This window comes from Coregonus lavaretus, assembly GCF_964263955.1.
Source record: "Coregonus lavaretus genome assembly, chromosome: 10".
Lineage (NCBI taxonomy): Eukaryota > Metazoa > Chordata > Actinopteri > Salmoniformes > Salmonidae > Coregonus > Coregonus lavaretus.
This window is the reverse complement of record NC_139997.1, coordinates 45603418-45611446: the sequence shown is the minus strand read 5'-3', so window position 1 is coordinate 45611446 and position 8029 is coordinate 45603418.

Here is an 8029-nt window from a genome sequence, read left to right as displayed (position 1 = left end):
CGTTAGATGTTTCGATGTTTGATTGGTTTTGTCTGTCTATTGCACCTGTGTCCGTTTGTGTCTGATTATGTGTCCTATAAGTTGCCTGCTTTGTGTTGGTTAGTTTGTGTGTTATTGTTACGCCTGTCCGTTAGTGCTGCGTGTTTCTCTATGTTTGTTGTTTTCGTTGTTTACGCACAGTTTGCGTAATCGCTCGCCTCTGTTTTGTGTTGAGGCCGTTATTGTATTTTGCCTAGTGTTTCACTAGTAAAGACTGTTGGACTAGCTTCGGTGTCCTGCGCCTGACTCCCACACCACATTACATCAGCCCTTGACACATACCTGTATTTGGGGAGTTTCTCCCATTCTTCTCTGCAGATCCTCTCAAGCTCTGTCAGGTTGGATGGGGAGCGTTGCTGCACAGCTATTTTCAGGTCTTTCCAGATATGTTCGATCGGGTTCAAGTCCAAGCTCTGGCTGGGCCACTCAAGGACATTCAGAGACCCGAAACCACTCCTGCGTTGTCTTGGCTGTGTGCTTAGGGTCGTTGTCTGGTTGGAAGGTGAACCTCCGCCCCAGTCTGTCCTGAGCGCTCTGGAGCAGGTTTTCATCAAGGATCTCGCTGTACTTTGCTCCGTTCATCTTTCCCTCGATCCTGACTAGTCTCTCAGTCCCTGCCGCTGAAAAACATCCCCACAGCATGATGCTCCCACCACAATGCTTCACTGTAGGTGCCAGGTTTCCTCCAGACGTGACGCTTGGCATTCAGGCCAAAGAGTTCAATCTTGGTTTCATTAGACCAGAGAATCTTGTTTCTCATGGTCTAAGAGTCCTTTAGGTGCCTTTTGGCAAACTCCAAGCGAGCTGTCATGTGCTTTTTACTGAGAAGTGGCTTCCATCTGGCCACTCTACCATAAAGGCCTGAATGGAGGAGTGCTGCAGAGATGGTTGTCCTTCTGGAAGGTTCTCCCATCTCCACAGAGGAACTCTGTGTCACACCCTGGTTCTGGGACTCAGTATGTTGAGCCAGGGTGTGTTCATTCATTGGGTGTATTTCTATGTTGGTATTTCTGTTGTGTTGTTTTCTATGTGTGACTGAGTGACTCCCAATCAGAGGCAACGAGTGTCAGCTGTTTGCTGGTTGTCTCTGATTGGGAGCCATATTTAAACTGTATGTTTTCCCTTGGGTATTGTGGGTTTTTGTTCCGTGTCGGTATTGTTAACCGTGGACTTCACGAGTCGTGTTTTGTTTGATACTTTAATTAAATAAAGTCATGTTTGTTTCACACGCTGCGCCTTGGTCTACTCACTCCTACGACGATCGTGACAGAAAAACCCACCATACCAGGACCAAGCAGCGTGTCCAGGAACACACGCAGGAGGTGACTCTTGTGGATGTCCTCCTCGGTTGGGGGCAGATTACCGAGGAGGAGGCCGTCCGGTACCGGAGGGCTATGAAGGGGGAGACCCAGGCAGGAGAGGAGCAGCGGCGCCAAACGGGTCAACGTCGGACAGGCGAGAGGCAACCCCAAGAAATTTTTAGGGGGGGGCACACGGCATGGACGACGGGGCTGACGGAGGCAGACAAGGGGCGAGTTCAGAGGGCCACCAGGTTACGGGAGCCATTGGTGAGAAGGGGGAAGGAAGTTGTAGAGGCACGGCGAGAGGTACTGAGGTGTATTGCCAGTCCGGTCCGGCCCGTTCCTGATCCCCGTTTAAGGCCAGTGGTGTGTGTTCCCAGTACGGTCCGGCCTGTTCCTGCTCCACGCACCAAGCCTACGGTGTGCGTCGCCAGCCCAGTCCGGCCTGTCCCTGCTCCACGCACCAAGCCTACGGTGTGCGTCGCCAGCCCTGTCCGGCCTGTCCCTGCTCCACGCACCAAGACTACGGTGTGCGTCGACAGCCCAGCCCGGCCTGTCCCTGCTCCACGCACCAAGCCTACGGTGTGCGTCGACAGCCCAGCCCGGCCTGTTCCTGCTCCACGCACCAAGCCTACGGTGTGCGTCGCCAGCCATGCGAGGCCAGTTCCTGCTCCACGCACCAAGCCTACGGTGTGCGTCGTCAGCCCTGCCCGGCCTGTTCCTGCTCCATGCACCAAGCCTACGGTGTGCGTCGCCAGCCCTGTCCGGCCTGTCCCTGCTCCACGCACCAAGCCTACGGTGTGCGTCGCCAGCCCTGTCCGGCCTGTCCCTGCTCCACGCACCAAGCCTACGGTGTGCGTCGCCAGCCCAGCCCGGCCTGTCCCTGCTCCACGCACCAAGCCTACGGTGTGCGTCGCCAGCCCTGTCCGGCCTGTCCCTGCTCCACGCACCAAGCCTACGGTGTGCGTCGTCAGCCTGGTCCAGCCCGTTCCTGCCACTCGCACCAAGCCAGGGGTGCGAGTCGTGAGCCTGGTCCAGCCCGTTCCTGCCACTCGCACCAAGCCAGGGGTGCGAGTCGTCAGCCTGGTTCAGCCCGTTCCTGCCACTCGCACCAAGCCAGGGGTGCGAGTCGTCAGCCTGGTTCAGCCCGTTCCTGCTACTCGCACCAAGCCCGGGGTGCGAGTCGTCAGCCTGGTAAGACCGGTCAGCTGCTCCACAACGGAGCGTAAGCAATCCGCTCCGTCAATGTCCAGTCCAGATCCAGCCAGCGGGGTCAGACCGGACCAGGGGCGCTACGGGGGAATTATGGAAGGGTGGTGGTCAAGGCCGGTGCCAGAACCGCCGCCGAGGAGGTATGCCCGCCCAGCCCTCCCCTGTTTTGTTTAGTTGAGGCGCGGTCGCAGTCCGCGCCTTTAGGGGGGGGTACTGTCACACCCTGGTTCTGGGACTCAGTATGTTGAGCCAGCGTGTGTTCATTCATTGGGTGTATTTCTATGTTGGTATTTCTGTTGTGTTGTTTTCTATGTGTGACTGAGTGACTCCCAATCAGAGGCAACGAGTGTCAGCTGTTTGCTGGTTGTCTCTGATTGGGAGCCATATTTAAACTGTATGTTTTCCCTTGGGTGTTGTGGGTTTTTGTTCCGTGTCGGTATTGTTAACCGTGGACTTCACGAGTCGTGTTTTGTTTGATACTTTAATTAAATAAAGTCATGTTTGTTTCACACGCTGCGCCTTGGTCTACTCACTCCTACGACGATCGTGACACTCTGGAGCTCTGTCAGAGTGGCCATCGGGTTCTTGGTCACCTCCCTGACCAAGGCCCTTCTCCCCCGATTGCTCAGTTTGGCCAGCTTTAGGAAGAGTCTTGGTGGTTCCAAACTTCTTCCATTTAAGAATGAAGGAGGTCACTGTGTTCTTGGTGACCTTCGATGCTGCAGAAATGTTTTGGTACCCTTCCCCAGATCTGTGCCTCGACACAATCCTGTCTCGGCGCTCTATGGACAATTCCTTCGACCTCATGGCTTGGTTTTTGCTCTGACATGCACTGTCAACTGTGGGACCTTATATAGACAGGTGAGTACCAGTCAAAGGTTTGGACACACCTACTCATTAAAGGGTTTTTCTTTATTTTTCACTATGTTATACATTGTAGAATAATAGTGAAGACATCATAACTATGAAATAACACCAATGGAATCATGTAGTAACCAAAAAAGTGTTAAACAAGTCTAAATATATTTTATATTTGAGTTTCTTCAAAGTAGCCACCTTTGCCTTGATGACAGCTTTGCACACGCTTGGCATTCTCTCAACCAGCTTCATGAGGTAGTCCCCTGGAATGCATTTCAATTAACAGGTGTGCCTTCTTAAAAGTTAATTTGTGGAATTTCTTTCCTTCTTAATGTGTTTGAGCCAATCAGTTGTGTTGTGACAAGGTATGGGTGGTATACAGAAGATAGCCCTATTTGGTAAAAGACCAAGTCCATGTTATGGCAAAAACAGCTCAAATAAGCAAAGAGAAACGACAGTCCATGATTACTTTAAGACATAAATGTCAGTCAATACGGAACATGTCAAGTGCAGTCGCAAAAACCATCAAGCGCTATGATGAAAGTGGCTCTCATGAGGACCGCCACAGGAAAGGAAGACCCAGAGTTACCTCTGCTGCAGAGGATAAGTTCATTAGAGTTACCAGCCTCAGAAACTGCAGCCCAAATAAATGCTTCACAGAGTTCAAGTAACAGACACATCTCAACATCAACTGTTCAGAGGAGACTGTGTGAATCAGGCCTTCATGGTGAAATTGCTGCAAAGAAACCACTACTAAAGGACACCAATAAGAAGAAGAGACTTGCTTGGGCCAAGAAACACGAGCAATGGACATTAGACCGGTGGAAATGTGTCCTTTGGTCTGGAGTCCAAATTGGAGATTTTTGGTTCCAACCGCTGTGTCTTTGTCAGACGCAGTGTGGGTGAACAGATGATCTCTGCATGTGTGGTTCCCACCATGAAGCATGGAGGAGGAGGTGTTATGGTGTGGGGGTGCTTTGCTGGTGAAACTGTCTGTGATTTATTTAGAATTCAAGGCACACTTAACCAGCATGGCTACCACATCATTCTGCAGCAATACGCCATCCCATCTGGTTTGGGCTCAGTGGTACTATCATTTGTTTTTCAACAGAACAATGACCCAACACACCTCCAGGCTGTGTAAGAGCTATTTGACCAAGAAGGAGAGCGTGATGGAGTGCTGCATCAGATGACCTGGCCTCCACAATCACCTGACCTCAACCCAATTGAGATGGTTTGGGATGAGTTGGACTGCAGAGTGAAGGAAAAGCAGTCAACAAGTGCTCAGCATATGTAGGAACTCCTTCAACATTTTTGGAAAAGCATTCCTCATGAAGCTGGATGAGAGAATGCCAAGAGTGTGCAAAGCTTTCATCAAGGCAAAGGATGGCTACTTTGAAGAATATAAAATATAAAATATATATTTGTTTAACACTTTTTTGGTTACTACATGATTCCATATGTGTTATTTCATAGTTTTGATGTCTTCACTATTATTCTATAATGTAAAAAATAGTACAAATAAAGAAAAACCCTTGAATTAGTAGGTGTGTCCAAACTTTTGACTGGTACTGTATGTAAATAAGGAACTTCTGTTTTTTATGTTTAATACATTTCCAAAAGTTTCAAAAAACCTGTTTTCGCTTTGTAATTATGGGTTATTGTGTGTAGATTGATGAGGAAAATGTTTTATTTAATCCATCTTAGAATAAGGCTGTAACATAACAAATGTGGAAAAAGTCAAGGGGTCTGAATACTTTCCAAATGCACTGTATACATATCTACCTCTATTACCTAGTACCCCTGCACATCTACTTGGTACTGGTACCCTGTGTATATAGCCAAGTTATCGTTACTCATTGTGTATCTATTCCTCGTGTTATAATTGTTCTATTATTTATCTTTTTGTTTTTATCTCTTCATTGTTGGGAAGGACCCGTAAGTATTTGACTTGGAAAATCTTACATTTCCGACTTGCTAACTGGTTGAATGCGGCACATGTATAACTAAAACCACCTATAAAGTCGGAAATTTCTCAGTTTCCTACTTCGACTAGCACTAGCATAATGGTGCATTCAAGACAACTGGGCACTCTGAAAAATACGAGGACAAATAATGACGTCAGTGATCTTCAGGTCGGAAATTCTGAGATCTAGAAAGAGGCCCAAGTTCCCGAGTTAGAATTCTGAGTTGGATGACCATTCAAAACTATTTTTCCAAGTCGGAGCTAGTTTATTTACAAGTTCTGAGTTGTCTTGAACGCACTGAAGTCAGAAGTCTGAGATTTCCGAGTTCCCACTTGTTTTGAATGGGGCATAAAATCCTGAGTTCCCACATGCTGACCTCTGACATCACCTTCTAAGGAAATGACCTTGATATCTGCATTTTTGGCAGTTAAATGCAACAACAATAATTATTTATAAAAATATGTTTTTGGAACACTATAACCAAAGATTTGTATAACTAACGCTCATTGTTCTATCTGTGCTATAACTACATTATAATTACGTTTGCTCCTGTTTGGTGGGTGTGGCTTGAAGCAATTGACGTATTTAAAGGGCAGTGGCCATGCTGACAGCAGCGTTCCTCAACTCCTCCCCGTTTTCCAACTGGTCGTTCAGTACAGTTTCCGATCAATTGAACGTTCCAGAACGTACTGAACGCAGCTAGCCCTGGTCATTCAGAACAGCACCGTTTCCATTTCATTGAACGATGCACACCTTTTTTTCGTACTGAACCTTTCTTTTATAAGCTCAGTGTACTAGTAATGAACCGTTTTGAAGCCACAATTTGATGAAAGCGCCCGAAGCCTTCAGAAAGCCTCGGTTTCCCATCACTACTAAAAAGGCTCTCTCAACACTCGATACTAGTGTGACTAAATAGGCTCTCTCAACACTCGATACTAGTGTGCTACAATTTCAAGATAGATTCCTCTACGGTGTGGCTCAACGCCCCAAACTATCTTTCCGCCTGCTGCTAAGAAGGTGAAATATCTAGGGGTGTGTTCGTAAATTCACTCTGGAGTGCTAGAGTGCTCTCTGGGTGTTCGTAAATGTGATCGTTCGATCAATCAAGCACCCATGCTAACTTGCTAAAGTTGGCTAGCTTGCTAGCTACTTCCATATACAAATGAGAGAACACCTCACTCTGACCATTTTACTCGCCCTTGCAGAGCTGGTTAGGCTGTTTTCATGTTATCTAGAGCATTGGTGACTGTAACCGTTTTCTGACACCTGTCATATTCAACGGGTGTTGCACGTTCGTAAATTCCTCAGTTATTCTGCGCTCTGGCACACAGACGAGTGGTCTGAAGTCGGAGTAGATAGCAAGAGTGAATTTACGAACGCACCAGAATTAGATAGCCAGAGTGAATTTACGAACTCACCCCTAGATAAAAAACGGAAGCTTCCATCAGAGGTCGGTGGTCATATGCCTACGTTCACTTGCTAGTCGAAACTCAGAAACTCTGACATTTTTGACTTGCTGATTCATTGAACCCTGCACGTGTATAACTACAAACAGCAAGTAAGACATTTCCAAGTTTCCTAAATCCGACTAACATGTCAACGCGGCATTTGCCTGTCAAATGGTTGTGTGACGTCCGAAGCTTCAAACGTCATTATCGGAGTTGAGAGATTCGAAAAGATGGCGGAGGCGGCTGATGAAGTGGATTGTGAATCTAATGGCAGTAGTGTAGTATCTGAACATTTATAGCTTTGGCTGAGGTTTTCATATTGTTGGTTAAATGAACTCTGCTTTGCTGAAACGTCTGGAAAGTATTACTATAGGGCCCCCCTGAAACAGAGGACACTTGGATATGTGGAGGCCAGGGATTGGTCTATCCAAAACACCCATCTTATGTTACATAGGATATATATCAGGTTTTGAACAAAGGACGGGGAGAATAATCATATTTGAGATTGGGTTAGTTGTTCTCCAGATTCTGGAGAAATCTGTAAATTGATGCTGAAATCTTTCATGTAATAAAAGTTATAATCAAGTACAGTGTCAGCGGATTCCATGTCAACACAGCATTGCAGCATTGTCTCGACACCACAGTAGAATCAAGGAGGATTGGAGTATTGTTCAAAATAACGGAAAAAGGAGCAAAGTAGGATACAGTGCGGAGAATGTCCCTTTATATCTTGTAGGAGTAAGGTTTGTTAATGAGGAGCAGCTTATCGAAATACCAATCTTGAAAATCCATTTGACCTATCCAAACTGGTGTAGAGAGTGATGGGTAAAGTGAAGGATGTGAGGATCACGAGAGGCGGGTTTGTTTTGATTTTTTGTACTTCTGCGGATCAGAAGGAACGTGTGTTGCGGCTCTCCGGATTTGAAAAGTTTGACGTGTCATGTGTGTCTCTTCGGAACAGGGTACCCCTTGTGGGGTTCTATTTTCTAATAATTGGATCTGTATGTGATGAATAGCTTAGAAGGAATGCATTAATGATAAGCATAGGTTTGTACTGTACTGATATGAATTGTTTCACATAACAGGCTGTGATTCATGTAAGAACGTTAGGGGGAGGGACAGATAAGACTTGTATTTCTTACAGATACGAACACTGCCTCTTTGTTGTCTGTGAACCATCCTTGGACGTAGGAATGGTGTCTAG